This window comes from Leguminivora glycinivorella, chromosome 21, assembly GCF_023078275.1.
Source record: "Leguminivora glycinivorella isolate SPB_JAAS2020 chromosome 21, LegGlyc_1.1, whole genome shotgun sequence".
NCBI classification, from domain to species: domain Eukaryota; kingdom Metazoa; phylum Arthropoda; class Insecta; order Lepidoptera; family Tortricidae; genus Leguminivora; species Leguminivora glycinivorella.
In genome coordinates this window covers 7,092,864-7,109,278 of record NC_062991.1, presented here as the reverse complement: position 1 = coordinate 7,109,278, position 16,415 = coordinate 7,092,864, and positions in this window count along the sequence as shown.

Genomic DNA, 16,415 nt, shown 5'->3' with positions numbered 1-16,415 from the left:
TGTACAGGCGGTTGCACGTTGGTTTCAAGTTTCAACTGTTTCAAGTATATTATATGGAAATCCTAAAAGGGTGAAATTGTGTAAGTTATACACTTTACTATATTTATGCCCTTTTCATCTGAGCTCCGCGAACTTACCCCGTTTTACATTTAACTAGACTTAGAGCACTGATATTGCCAAATTATTTGAACCTGGTTCAAAAATCGTGTCGCTTAACTTCAAACTTAAAAACCTGGGTAAATCCATTCAGCTTTAAGTTTGAATATATATAAAATATAATATTGATCTGAAACATAATCAACCTTATAGCAGAATGGATTTCCCAGGTTTGAAGTTAAGCGACACAATTAACATAAATATTTTACAGGTCTCAAGTTAATACCTAACCTTCTAGTTAGTGCACTTAATTAGCAATTTGTATTAATGACTGGTAGCGTTTATATTTCGATTCGTTTTACGTACATCGTTTTCGCGGTACCGCGGTGCGGTAAAGTGATACGACACAGGTGCTCATAGGCTAAGAGCTGTACCTATTTCTAGACTCTTCACGTTGCCGATTTGTAAACAATCCTTTTTTATAAATGGGCTTACTCATGGTCACAGACTAGCCAAAGGCAAAGACGGTTCACTCTTGATTTGAAGGTTGCCGGGTTATTTGTAAAACAGTGATACTGTAAACACCCCCTCTTCGCCCGGCGAATTACTAATCTTAATCCTAGCCTATGCTAGAACACGGGGTTTTAATACGTCACTCAATTTGTGTTAGATACTTCCCTAATTTTGACTATTCCAATTATTTGTTGATTATTTCGAGTAATGAACAGAATCAGGCGGAATTGATAACGAACGATAGTAATGTCTTAAAATAGTTATGTTTAAACTGCCGTATGAGCTTTTACATTATAAAGAAACATCTACTTCTACCCTCCTATTTCTGCAGGTCTGCATTAGCGATGATAATAGCTTACTATAAGGGTCACTTGCACCACCGAAAGTGGAGGCACCACCGTTTTATATGGAATTTGACAGTTGACGGCCCACTAAGCTTGAGTTAAGCGGGTGGTGCAAGTGAATTTCTAAGGCAATTTGCTAAGGCAATTAGTCCGTTTGAGCACCGATGAATATGTAAATAAACACTTCCTTAATTCCACAATAGGCCTGATTTCTTAGTGTCAACTCTTAGCCTATGAATGCTACAAGACTATCACCACACGTAAATACAGGGTAACTGCAAACTTATAGCAATTTATTAATACAAGGAGCATGTACGGAAGGTTTCACCTTACCGATTATAGTAAAATAATGCATATTGCCTAAGTCGCCTAGGTATATCCATACTAATATTATAAATGGGAAAGTGTGTGTGTCTGTTTTAGGGATTGCAATCCGGTCTGATATCCAATCCGGCCGGATCCGGCCGGATTTTGATCCCAATCGCCGCGGATCCGGCCGGATCCGGCCGGGTTGGCCTTGAGGATTAAAAGTACCCAAATAGTAACTTTTTTTGTATGTTTTCAGCATAATATGAGAAATATGATGGTATTTTGCTTCACGATTAATAAACCAAAAGCTTCTTGCACGGCAAAACGGAGCATTGAACTGACGTGATTTTTTAAGTGGCGATAGTTGAAGGGATGGAGAGTGACATAGACTACTTTTGTCTCATTCTAACGCGAGCGAAGCCGCGGGCCAAAGCTAGTTTCTAATATTTCTATGAATAAACATTCTAAGAACTTTTTATTACAAGCTTTTATTTAACTTGCCTTGTTAGTATGTTAGTTTGGGTCAAAACGTAGAAGCTAAATTTGACCCACTTCCCGGTTTCCGATTTAGATGAATTTTCGCATATATGTAAAACATAATATATATAAAATCACGTGAAAATGCAATATTATGGTATTATGGAGCTGGTCTGATGATGGAGCAGAAAGGTGGTCATAGGAACTGTTGAAACGTACGTCGTAGCCCCCATAGAGTAAGGGGTTTTTAGAAATGTCTCGGAGAGCAGTAAATGACTGTTGAAAGAAAGGTACAGTCAGCGATAAAAGCTTGTGCCAAAATGAAATTTTTGCAAAAAATAATAATTTAATTATTATAGATGGGCTTACTCTTGGCCACAGACTAGCCAAAGGCAAAGACGTGGCCTATGATGGAGTGAGCTCGCCCAGAAGATGCCTGTTCGAGTGTTCACCCTTGATTTGAAAGTTGTCGGGTTATACTCGATCTAATAAGTAAACTACTAATATAGGTACTGCAATGTTGAGTCCTATCTTGTGAGTTTGAAGTTTGACGTTCTGAATTCTGGTCTTCAGTTAGATTCTCACTAAAAAACTTGAATGGGGATTCTGTTTTTTGATACATAGACACAATGAATATTTAAAGTAAAAGTAAAGTAAAGTAAAATGTATTTATTGTATGAAAACAGGTTATGGTCATATTACATAGTAGGTATCTCCATTTTCTACCTGTGTAAGGTATACAATAGTCAGGTACACAATCTTATCATGCAGGAAAAAATACATACTTAAATTAATTATGAATACTTGTAAAATATTCGTTAAGACTATAGAAACACATGTCTGTTAGCCAAGCATACATTTTCTCCTTGAAAGCCTCCAGTGGTAACTTCTTTAAATCATAAATTCATAACGAAGATGATTAAAAACTTTGACACCCATTGCCGTGACACTATTTTTGTACGTCTGATTTATGTTTTGGGTATATATTTAGTCTAAGTTTTGGGCAAATTTTATCCAATCCATACTTGGCTTGTAGCCTCAGCCTGGGTTGTTTGAGTTTAAAAAAAGTGCTTTAACAAATATGGAAACTTCGCTAATATACTTACATAATATTTGTAAATGGGTACTTTTTATTGGACTATGCCTTTTTTTATTGGTTTATTCGTAGTTTTTTTGGGTAGTAGAAAATGATAGCCTATGTCACTCTCCATCACTTTAGATATCTTCACTAAAAAAATCAAGTCAATTCCTCGCTCCGTTTTGCCGTGAAAGACGGACAAACAAACAGACACACACACTTTCCCATTATAATATTAGTATGGATTCCAAAGTGGAACTGTAAAGCGATTCTTCTGTTCAATAGGGGTTGAATGGCCTACAGTTTAGTATGGTGTTGGATCCCATGGTCAATAAAGTGATGGTAAATCGATAGGCCATCACCTTGCCGCCAATTAGATGGCCCTACTCTATATTGTAAGGGTTTGTTTCACTTGGTGTCTATTCCATTGACGACCGGTCTGGCCTAGTGGTGAGTGACTTTGCCTGCTACGCCGCGGTCCCGGATTCGAATCCTAGTAAGGGCATTTGTGTCGCTTAACTTCAAACTTGGGTAAATCCATTCTGCTATAAAAAAAAAATATTCAATAAAAGTGAGACAGTTTTTTTAAATAAAATTTTCCAGGAATAGGCTATTTCATCACATTACTGTTGATTCACTTAGGTGCTAAAGGTTAATTATCTTAAGGTTGATTATCTTTCAGATCAATATTATATTTTTTATACAATCAACCTTAAAGCAGAATGGATTTACCTAAGTTTGAAGTTAAGCGACACAATTATTTGTGTGATGACTTGATGAGCACATATATTCGTTCCTGAGTCATGGACGTTTTCTATGTATACAAGGTGCTCGCGAGGAACCCATATAACTTTAAAGGCATATTCTTGGTCACATTTTAAGACTAAAATGTCATATAAACTTAACTAGATTTCGTCTAGTTTCAGAGTTATTGCCAATAAGAAAAAAAACAAATCCGTGTTGTTACTCAATAGAAAGGGTCTTCTTAACGGCGCTGATGCGCAATTGTGGAGCATGGTCTCACAGTAGTCGTTGATAGATGTCAAAATGTGACAAGAAAAACTTCCAAATAATTTGGTTTTTAGAAAAATAAATTAAGGAACTCATTTTAATTGCCAACTTTATGGATAAAAAATACTTTTTATGTGAAAATACGTCCAAAAAAGTAAAAAAAAAACTAAAAAAAAAAAATTTTTTTTCGCGAAAAATCTTAAAATTCATGTAACATTTTTTCTTTCTTTTGGCCTCAGAAACGCGTGGTTCAAGTTATGCGGGTTCCTCGCAGAGCACCTTGTATAAGTATTTGTATAGTATATATTTAACGTTATCTGAGTACCCACAACACAAGCCTTCTTGAGCTTACTATGGGACTCAATCAACCTGTGTAGGAATGTCCTATAATTTATTTATTCCGATTTTCATTTTGAATATGGCGAATTCTTCTTCTTTCATCTTTCATTGCCATGCCTTAACGGACGTCGGCGACCACCTTTGCCATCTCTCTCCTGTTCATTGCCATTTTTAACCCTCTCCCTCTCGAATTCCATTTCTTACTTTATGCAGTTTTACTTGTTTTTAACTTTTCACATCTTGGGGTGGCTTTGTGTTGTTAAATTGAAATGAAATGATTTACATTTTAGCATACAGTTTTAAGTAAAAGGTTGGTACGTAGTGGGATTTTTTAATATTTTTTTTTAATACTACGTCGGTGACAAACAAGCATACGGCTCGCCTGATGTAAAGCGGTCACCGTAACCTATGGACGCCTGCAACTCAAACAGTGTCACATGCGCGTTGCCACCCCATTAGAAACTTGTACATTCCCTTTTGCTGTGTTAATTACACAGATTATTTTACATTTTGTACAGTTTAACATTTGATGAATTAGCTGTAGTGTAGTTGTCAAATGGTTTGATCATAAGAGGTCGTCTAGATACTCGTTCCTATAGTATGAGGTAGGTACAGTACAGAGGTATATACGTATTATAACATGATTTATCTGTGACTCAAAAGATTCATTAAGCAAAATCGAAAATACCACAATGCGTGTCGAAACACCTTTAAAAACATTAGCTCCAAGTGGCCTACACCCTCCGTAGAGTTTTTTTAACAGACCCCATCGATTTACATAAATTCCTCTACTGTGACACGTTGCTCTTATCAAAATGTTTATTTTTTCCTAACCCTCTTAATAATACTGATCACTTCTTTTAGGACCGGTTATATTAGGCCGCATAGCCAACATGCTAATTGGTTCGATCTGTAGCTAACGAAACGCAACTGTCATTGTCACACTGATGTGGAAGAGTACTGATAAAAAACCGGCCAAGAGCGTGTCGGGCCACGCTCAGTGTAGGGTTCCGTAGTTTTCCGTATTTTTCTCAAAAACTACTGAACCTATCAAGTTCAAAACAATTTTCCTAGAAAGTCTTTATAAAGTTCTACTTTTGTGATTTTTTTCATTTTTTTTAAACATATGGTTCAAAAGTTAGAGGGGGGGACGCACTTTTTTTCCTTTAGGAGCGATTATTTCCGAAAATATTAATATTATCAAAAAACGATCTTAGTAAACCCTTATTCATTTTTAAATACCTATCCAACAATATATCACACGTTGGGGTTGGAATGAAAAAAAAAATCAGCCCCCATTTTATTCAGCCAACATTTTTTTCCATTTTTTATTTTTGCACTTTGTTGGCGTGATTGATATACATATTGGTACCAAATTTCAGCTTTCTAGTGCTGACGGTTACTGAGATTATCCGCGGACGGACGGACGGACGGACAGACAGACATGGCGAAACTATAAGGGTTCCTAGTTGACTACGGAACCCTAAAAACGTTTAGTTATCGTAGTGGAAGGGATCGTCATCTTGGCTAGGCTCTCTGGAGTATAGACAGACTTATAAGTATTGATAATAATCTTTCATTGGATTAAGTTTTGGAATTTAATGTAGAAATGATGAATTTAAGGTTTCTTTTTAAGTTTTGGTACGTAATTAATATTTGTCTTGTAATAATTTGTGATAAATATTATGGGTATTAAAGGAATAATTTATGGATTTAGAACCTTTACATGTTGCCTAGAGCAAGGGAAAGCTTTTGAGTAATGTTTGGTAAATTATTTTTTAAGATAGTGCTTGATACTAACCTATTTTTCATTGAATTACCTTAGAGCGATTTTTTAACGAAATAGTTAACTAAAAGAAAAATCAGTTTTACATCGAAAAAGGATAGATTGGTAAAGTGTGACAGGTCTTCGAATAAACCAGTGCCCTAGATGTAAGGCAAATAATACAAGGTTTTTCATGAAACAGGAGCAATAAATAAAACTAAGTTGTAAGTACTTGTACCTACTCCTCAAACTGGCCAACGTTTTGTTCAGCAACTTTTTTAAGTCACTCGTTTAATTACATTGTAAACAAACTTCAAAATTTTAAAGATCATTGGCAATTTTGTGATTTAGGGTCCATTTAGACGGTACGAGAACTCGCATACTAGTTTTATTACATTGCGGTATTTGATGGCTGTGCAAAAGTGTATGTGACCTCAACAGCCCGCAATGTAACTAAAATCGCATGCGAGTTCGCACTTCGCACGCCGTCTAAATCAGGCCTTAGTTGAGCATATCTCTTTATTTTTTGCCATTTTTTTATTTTTTTTATTCTGTGTGGTGACGGGTTAAGAATTTCACCACCCCCTTTCTTCCCGTGGGTGTCGTAGAGGGCGACTATGGCATATGGGTTAAATTGTGGCGTAGGCGAGAGGCTGGCAACCTGCCACTGCAATGTCATAGTTTCGTTTACTTTCAACCCCTTATTTGTCATGCAAGAGTGGCACTGAAGCTTTAGTAGTTTCATGTGTTCTGCCTACCCCTTTATGGGATACAGGCGTGATTGTATGTATTTGTTGTTGTTTTTTATTTTGTTTTTTTGGAAAGGAAATTTTAGGTCAATTGTACTCAGAATCATGAGTACTTTCAATGTCACTGGGAGACAAAAAGTGTCCCAGAATTTCCATACATTTTTGTTACTTTCCTCTTTTGCTACCCCAAACAGATAGACATGTATGGAAAAGCGGTAACAAAATAAGAAAAAATCGTATGGGACAATTTTTTTAACTACTAGGATTGAAAAAGCTAGTGATTCTGAGTAGAAATAGCATTTTTTTTTCTAAAATATCACATTTCATAAAAGTGGCAAAAATAAGAGAAATGCTCAGTTATCAAAGTCCATTACAATACAACGATTGATGACGGCGTAACTTACAGCTAATATATAATATTCGTATAAAAATAAGAAGAAATTGTATAAAACTTATTGAACAAAAGTTGTGAAAACTATCTATGTGAAAAATTATTCTATAATATATACTAATACATATACCCATAGTTCAGCTTTCCAAGGCTTTCTAGCCCTTCTAGGATTCCAATTCCAACGAAGGTATTTACTGTAGTCAACTATACATGACCTACAACACTAGTGTCATATTACCCATTTCGCGCTCCCACGGTCACAGTCTGCCGTCATCACAATTGCAGGTGGTTGATAAACAAATACTTAGTTCCTTTTAATCACGTTCGAGTTTTTTGTTATGAGAACTGAAATATGATAGGTTTAGTTGATGAATCTATTTGATTGATAAAACTTCAGGTACCTACTTAGAGGACTTTGTTGTAGTTATGTGTACTATGTGATATCCACATCGCTTTCAAGTCGGCATCGGCAATTTTGACAGATAAGGGATTTTCCTTTAATGAGCACTTGTTGTGGTTGGCCAGGAATTTTCATCCTAAGAACCGAATTTTTTTTTTATTACCCCTATCGGCCATATTTATGTGTAAATATTATTACCACTGAAAAATAAATTTCTTTTCCATGCCTATAGAAAGTATAGAGGGCCCTAATAGTTAAGGTCCTTTCCATCCAAAATTGAAATTCTTATAAAATGATCCTGCATTTAAATTATAAAAAAGAACCCTTTTAAATAGGTATCAGTACCATGAATCGCCACTTTAACAAGGCAAAACCTTAACATCTAAATTATGCGTTGATATCTTTCGTTAAACACAGTTTGCTTTTTGTGTGTCGATCTGTTGATTGGCCTTTTTTCCATCTTAGCCAGTCATTAATTTACAGAAATCTACAGCTTTACTAAGAAGCTTCAGTACCTCATCGTTACATAAAGCTCTAGTGGTCTAGTGCAAGCTTAGTCTCTCTTGGTCTAGATTTCCGCTACGCTGGGGCAATTTACATATACCAAATATCACAGCATGAATAAGATAGAACCTAACGCGAATTGAAAATTACGGCATGGGAACTAACTGGTCAAAACCCTTTAGACAAAGAAATACTACTGCGGGAATGACGCTGGGTAGGTCATGTTTTACGAAAGCCAAACAACCACCTATCCAAGCAAGGGCTGACCTGGAAAATTCCCGGAAAAAGAAGGCAAGGTCGCCCACGTACCACCTGGAGAAGCACACTAAGCACAGTGGAAAAAAATAGAGGCGGCATCTGTGGGCCTCTTTGGGCGGAGCTGAAGGAGGCCGCGCTGGACCGCGAAGAATGGGAGTCCCTTCTGAGAGCCCTATGTCCCTGATGAGGGATAACAGGATATCATCATCATCATCATGTCACATCACATTAGTTAACGATGACTTTCTATGTAGACGATTTTACAATTTTTACATACCTGTCTTACTTACTACTGGTCGATTGCATGAAACCGAAATGAAAGGCACGGGGTTATAGCAATAGTTTGAGGATTTCCTTTAAGCGTGAGCCTTGTCCCACTGTTTGTCTTACCCTTACACAATCTAACCAACACTTAACTATACTATACACTTAACTGTACTATGGATGACTTGTTTGTAACTAGTTAATATAGATACTATATATAAATATATATTTATTTACTATATATATTGTTATATATTCTTTATATTTGATGTACCTTTTATTCCAATTTTATTTTATTATTTTTGTTTTCGTCTCTTTTATATTTTTATGGGCTTTCCTATAAACTGTTGTACTAAGTGCTATATTTGTCTACCATTCTTCATCACATTTCACCTACTCAAAGGTTAGCTGGAAGAAATCCCTTAAAGGGATAAGTTCGCCTTTGTATTGTCTATCCTGTGTCATATTTGTGTTTTGTGTTTTGTACAATAAAGAGTTTATACATACATACATACATACTATACCTTAACCTTACAATAAATACTATGTACCTACTGTTATATTGTTAACTCACTATTTTAACCTTTTACTTCTATCACGTATCATTCAAAGGTGTTAAACACCCGAAATGGCACATCACTTAACAAACGAAGGGTTAAACCGTGTTTTTTGCACGTGTAATTATTATACCTGTTAATTAATACAGAAATATGTTTCATAACTAAAATTCTTGACCTTTTCCGTTTTGGCGTGAAGTCCGTTGTGACGAGTTCATTTACTGTGTCGTGTCATTAACAAGCATAATTAAAAGGTTTATTGATGATGAACCTTCTTAATACAGATAGCAGAACAGTCCAACAAATAACCTAACCACAAAAATAAAATTTTGAAAAAACCCCCAACTGCGATAGAGTAGACCGATTTTCATGAAACATGGCTAAGAACACTCCCGACTAACTGGGCTTTCAGACAAAAAAAACTAAATGTAAATCGGTTCATCCTTTCGGGAGCTACGATGCCACATACAGACAGACAGACAAACAGACAGACTGATAAACGAACAGACAGACAGACACGTCAACCGTCGTTTTGGCGTCGGGGGTTAAAAAACGGGAAGGTCCAGAAAAAGAGCTGACACTCGCTAAGTCTCTCCATAATCCTGACAAAATAGCAAAAGGCACGACAGAGGAAACCCTGACGGCAACATTTGATTTGAATTTTGTTGAATCAGATCAATTTAGAGAATTTCGTAATTCTGAAAAATCTAAATATGAAATGAAATGAAATGAATGATTTATTTATGCATCTGGACTGTGGAGAATGGGTTACATATTAGGTTATATTTGCTACTCAAGTAGTGTAGTATATGCAGAGCTGTCGGCCATACGCAGTCTGCATCAGATTATTCTGATATTTCTGATGTTAAGATTATGAATTTCTCTGATTAGGTACTTAATTTGATACTGACTGTATAAGGCCAGCCTTATTTAGTGCGTTTTCAACTCTTCACATTATCCAATTCGACATCGGATGTCGGACGGATTTCAAAGGCAAAATTAAAGATGGCGGCTTAAATGTATGGGGTATCGGTCCTACATCCGATATCGGATTCTGTGTATTTATTACATTATACATTTCTCAGATTGATCTTATTCCGACTGTGCAAGGTCAGCCTTACCCAACTAACAAAAATTAGTCTTATAGTGGCTTATAATGCCAAAAATAGTACTCTTATAATAACCTTGTAAACCCTTTACAAGAGGGCATTTGGGCACACCTTATAAGGCCAAAAACCTTATATCCCCCTTGTAGTTGCTATATTATTAGCTTTCTTATCTTGTACGTGTTTTATTATGGCATGCAATAAGAAAGTTAACCTTATAATGGCAAGAAAAGTGCTTTTAAAAGGCTAATGTACTAATAACAATCATATTTAAAGCTTTAATAAAGGCAATTATACTTGTAAGAATCATATTCAAAGCTTTAATAAGGGCAATAGCTCTTGTACACGTTTTGTGATCATCAGATATAAGGGAGTAAAACTCATAACGGCGAAACAGGATGCTGTTTTAAAAGTTTATTGTGCTTTTCGTAGTGATTTATGTGTACATCATCATCAAGTCATCCATTTTGCAAGTTAGTAAACGGTAAGTTAACTTTTACATATTACAATTATTTGCTTATTTATTATGAAAACTGTGTGGGAATCCAATTTCATGGTGAAATGTGGTATAAAATGTGTTGTATTATTAATGCGCCCTTGTATTTCAACGGTTTTGTACTAAAAATGCGGTTAATTAATTTTGACATGTCTTGAGCAAGGCTGTTATAAGAGTAAAAGCAGTAAGCACATCATTTACAAATACTCTATAAGAGTAAAAACTTTATAATAGCCACCGGTGTTACTTATGATTCGCCATTTTATATATCTTTAGGGTTCCTTCTCACAATTAGTGAAATCCTGAACCTTACCATCTAGTTAAATATTTGTAACGGATACCAGTTAAAAATTCATAACGTTATCGTTAGAGAGCAGATTTCAGGTAGCGATTTAAATATTAATATGAATATGACTCGCATACAATATTTATTATTTTTTCTACACACGAAAAAATGTATGGGAACATAAAAGTAAAACCCTTTTTGGATGCTTTTGTGAATATTGACTGGAAGAAATTAAGGGATTATAATGATAATAAATAAAAATAAAAAATATTTATTTATACTTATTTCTTTAATATTTCTTCTGCGCATTGCACAGTAAAAACTTCTATTATGGCTCAAAGAATATAAAAATGAAAATAATTCGCTTCTTATATATATTTAAATTGAAAGTCCATTATTTAGAATAAAATACTTTAATTTATAAAATAAAAAATAACATTAATTTAATCTAATTATTCAGTGAAGTTTGTGGTGTGCGATGTAGGTAATAATAATAGATTATAAACCACATGACATGTATTTAAAAAATTGCACTAGTCATATCCATATTAATATTTAAATCGCTACCTGAAATCCGCTTTCTAGTTATCATGTACTTGGCGCAAAACTTTGAAATTGCATTTTTGTTCGAAAGACCGTTCTTTTTAAACCGGTATTTTGGGGAACGCTTTGATAAAGGTTTGGTTCGATTAACCGGCATAGAACAAAATAAAACCGTGTAGTCCGCAGCATGTCAGGTAATACTGATATTTTCAATATTTCATTAGGAAGTTATACCTAGAATTTTCAATTTAAAACAAACTTGTGCTTCGGAATATTTAATCTTCTGGTGCCTTATTTGATTACTTCCTGTTGATTTATTGTAAATGCTGAGTCAAATACTCTATTTGATATTTATTATTATGGTTATTGTTACAGAATCTGTGGATGAGATACATAGTCAGCCGTCTTTAGTGACGTGAAGATGACAAACTCTTCTCCTCCTCTTAGTAAGTAAGTGCTATTGAAAACCACAGACGATTTCAGTACCGCCATCACAATGGACTTTGTGTCGATAACTATAAACAGCCTAGCCTAAGACTTCAAATAAATATTTTTTTTTATTACAGATGAACTACAAAACGGCACATATTCTGATGGAGAAAATCAGTCACAATCATTACTTACACCCAAAAATAAGCCAGGAGTGGTGGATCAAAAAACATTTTCCCCTCACTAACTCGGAAACACGTGTTTTGTCCTTTAATACCAGCGGGTAAAAACGCATTTTATCCACTAGTGGGTAAAGTAATTTGACCTTGAATAAAGTCAAATTAACTGCTTTAAAATTGATGAATCTAGATACCACCTGTGGAACTACTGGAAGCAGTGATAAAAAAACATAAAAAACTCGCAAGTTCAGGATTCTAAACCATGGAAGAGGACGCAGGAAATAGTTTAGGTTGTAAGAAAATCACACCAAGCAAAGATGGCGCTGATAATTCAAAACAAGAAAACGAAAATCAATATATCTTTTGTGAATTTGATGAAGACCTCGATAAAAGAAACTACTTATTATTTTGGAAATTTACTGATAGGTTAATTACAATTTCTACCACCGTGTAGGCGCTCTGAAGAATATATTAATATTTTGAAGTATGTAGACTCATTGAAACAGCAACATCGTGAGCAATAGAACTGAAAATATTAATCTTATAAAGTTACTTGTATCGGTTTGGTTTCGTTGCACATAAATAAATATCTTAAAAACAGTGAGTTTGTCTTTATTTGTCCTCAATTTTAATCTGTCTTAGTCCCAAAAGGACTACATATAAAATCGGTTTCTTCTTAAAATAGCCGAACATTGTATTCACTTATTCAGATCGTCCAACATTCACAATGATAACCCGCAATAAAAGATTTTTTTTTATTTCAGACCAAAGTCCATAAAGTAAGGAATACACTTTTGGAACTTATTCTAATAAAATAAAACTATGGAAACGGATTAAATCGCGTATAATGAATTTAAAATGCATCCCGACGTTTCGAACTCTTTACAGCGTTCGTGGTCAACGGGTGACTGAGAAAATTAAAATGTGCAAAAGCTACCCACTTACAAGAAATATTAACGAACCATGACCACAAATAATATAGATTTCTAAGGCAGGTTCACACACTATTAATAAAGCCAGTTATACAATATTCAAAAAATTCCATAGTTTTATTTCATGAGTAACTATCGCGATAACCGAAGACAATATTATTCTAATAAAGTTAATCTTAAATATTAATATTAGTAGGTACTGATGGATAAAAAAACTGAGTGCCTTGGTAATAGTCTCTTATACGCTCAGTTATGTATAATTGGCCACCTCCGAGTGCATGCTAGTCTGGTATAACCGGTGGACACTCTATTTAATAATGTAAACATTGTAAAACATGGAAACAATGGACCAGTTACATTTGCCCTCCAGTCGAGATCTGCCCCGCGGCCCCGCTGTATATACCTTAACATTTTTCACCGCAGAGCTACAGACACCTTAAATAAGAACAAAAAATATAATTATTAAGCTAAATCCAATCTCAATTCATCATTTAACGATATACCTGTATTACTGTCACTGCTGCTTGCCTGCATATTCTTATAATTATTCCATAATGGCATCCTCTACGGAACCACTAATCGATAAGTTGGGATCAGATTGTTCACATTCGCTGGATTTTCAAAATGACGAATCAAGTTTTATAAAAACTTTTAATACGACACTTTCAAGAATAATGCCTTTATAATTATTGTATAAGAGAAAATGTATTGCTTTAATTCTTTAAAACACTTTATAAAATGCTATAATTTGTTTGCTGGATAGACGTTTTATTATATGCTCCTATGAGGCATAAAGCATCATAGTTATCTTATGCATTACTTTTATAAGAATAATTGGCCATAACAAAAGCTTTTATAGTGCTTTGAATATTATACAGCGAAAAGGCATTTTAAATGGCTTCTATAAGAATACATATTTTTAAACCCTTATTGCAGTCATATAAATTGGACTTATTAACGTGTACATGGCCAAGTTATAAGAGTAAATGTACTATTGGCCAAATCCTCTTATAATGAGCTACTATAAGAGTAAATATTTTTAAACCCTTATTGCAGTCATATAAATTGGACTTATTAACGTGTACATGGCCAAGTTATAAGAGTAAATGTACTATTGGCCAAATCCTCTTATAATGAGCTACTATAAGAGTAAATATTTTTAAACCCTTATTGCAGTCATATAAATTGGACTTATTAACGTGTACATGGCCAAGTTATAAGAGTAAATGTACTATTGGCCAAATCCTCTTATAATGAGCTACTATAAGAGTAAATATTTTTAAACCCTTATTGCAGTCATATAAATTTGACTTATTAACGTGTACATGGCCAAATTATAAGAGTAAATGTACTATTAGGCCAAATTCTCTTATAATGAGCCGCTATAAGGAACTCTGGCATAATGAATGCTATTTTAAAACTACTATGAGTGTTTAGCCCTTATAGATTGATTTTATAAGGATATTTTGTTTGTTGGGTCCGAAAACGCTCGTGTTGCATCATACAGGTAGTTATCACTGTCAACAGCTAAGTGAAATAAAAATATCTCAATCAACATATAACCGTGACATTTGTAAAATTTAGTCACAAACCCACAAAAACACTTCAAAAGTCAACCGAACGGCATAGCTCTAAATTATGCGACAAAGCATTTAAAAAAAGAACATTTAAAGGACCTTGTCCATTTGAATCATTCGCCAGTGAACCACAGCATGATTTTAGGAGACCGTGAAGTTGACTCAGATATTGTTATTTCATTATAAATGCACAAAATGTCTTAATTAGAGATCAGAAATCAGAACCGGCATAATAACTCAGAAAAAATACACAGACTTGACTCCAGTCCATTCTCTCTCTCTTTCTAGCGTTAGCACTTGTATTTTCCGTCTCGTTTCGCGCCAGACGAACTTGTGAATTGTTCTTTTTACGTAATGCCCAAAGCGAAACGTCTTATCTTTCGTTACATTTTTCGATTCTATACTTTAGGAAGTTAGCTTTAAAGTTCTTTTGAAAGTTTCTTAGATTATATGTTACCTACCTTTAAGCTATTCGAACGATGATCAAGTTATCTCGCTCAGACAAAACAAAATACAGCACAAGTCCTTTGAGTATACGAGTTTAGTTGCTTTACGGCGATCGCTTTTTGTAGTCCCATCCCTTTTCTTAGACCATTTCATTCGTAACGAAAACGGGTTCGATTTTGAAATGCTCTCATCCCATTGCAATCCCATAGCAAGACCAACTTTATTCTTCAGTCTTGGGATTTATTTTCGCGTGGTTTTTTGCAGGGTTTCGAGTATGTTTGAATAGGTTTCGTAAAGATGTTACTGTCACGTCCTATCGATGCGGTGGTTTGTTTTTTGCTGGCAGTGCTTTAAGTAAGACATACTGGGTCTGTACTGGATCTGTTGCATGATTCATCGGACGAATGATGCGATTTAACGCATTGCGATGACAGTTACATTCTTCCGTTAAGTGACAGTTGCTGAGGAATAACCCTTTCTGTTTGGGCTAGTTAGCAACTTTGCATTGTGACAAAACCTTGTTGTCGCTAAATAAGATGAATACTTGAAACTGAAATGCTCACACAGTTTCAAGTATGTTTGGTACCTACTTACTTGCTTTCGTGCAAAGTCAAAAACTTGTTTGACCCTGCAACACGCATGTAGAAACAAAAGTGACTTGCTAGTCTTAAAATATTAAAAAAAAACACAAGCTGTGACCGAAAATTTGCTTTAGGACTTAACTTTTTTCGTACTTCTCAGTTGTACCTATGCTAAAGTATTAAAAAGTACATCACATATACATACAATACAAGTAGGCCAAGTAGCATTGGTCAGTACTAATTAAAAAGTACCCATAAGTTACCACTTACCTCGACCGACAGAACCAACAAACATTCCGAACTACCTATAAATTTATAAATTAAAATAATATCTCACATTAACAAGCGCCTCAAAAAAGTCAGTTTATAAGCTAGTTTATAGCTGCGAGCCATTTTCACCGTGTAATTATCAAAAAGGCGGCTAGATATTAAATTATTGCTTGCCTTTGCTAGGGGGTATATTATGGGCTGGATGGTATAGTTTATTTAAGATCAATACTCGGGTAAGGTCTTAAATCCGGTTCGGAGGACCAATGAACTTGCTATAAAGGCTAGTGATGATTTTATTTTTCTTGGCTTCGGCTTCCAGTTAACGGAACGTTTTTTATATGAATATGGTAGCAAAATTTATTGTTTGATGAGGGTGTTACACGCGCGTTTTCGTCGCCAAAAAATATGCAAAATTTTGTTCCATAGGTACTTAAACTTTGGTTTACCTATTAGAATTACTTATAAATACCAGTAGGAACAAATTATCAAAGTAATTTGAACGCAAAGAGAACGT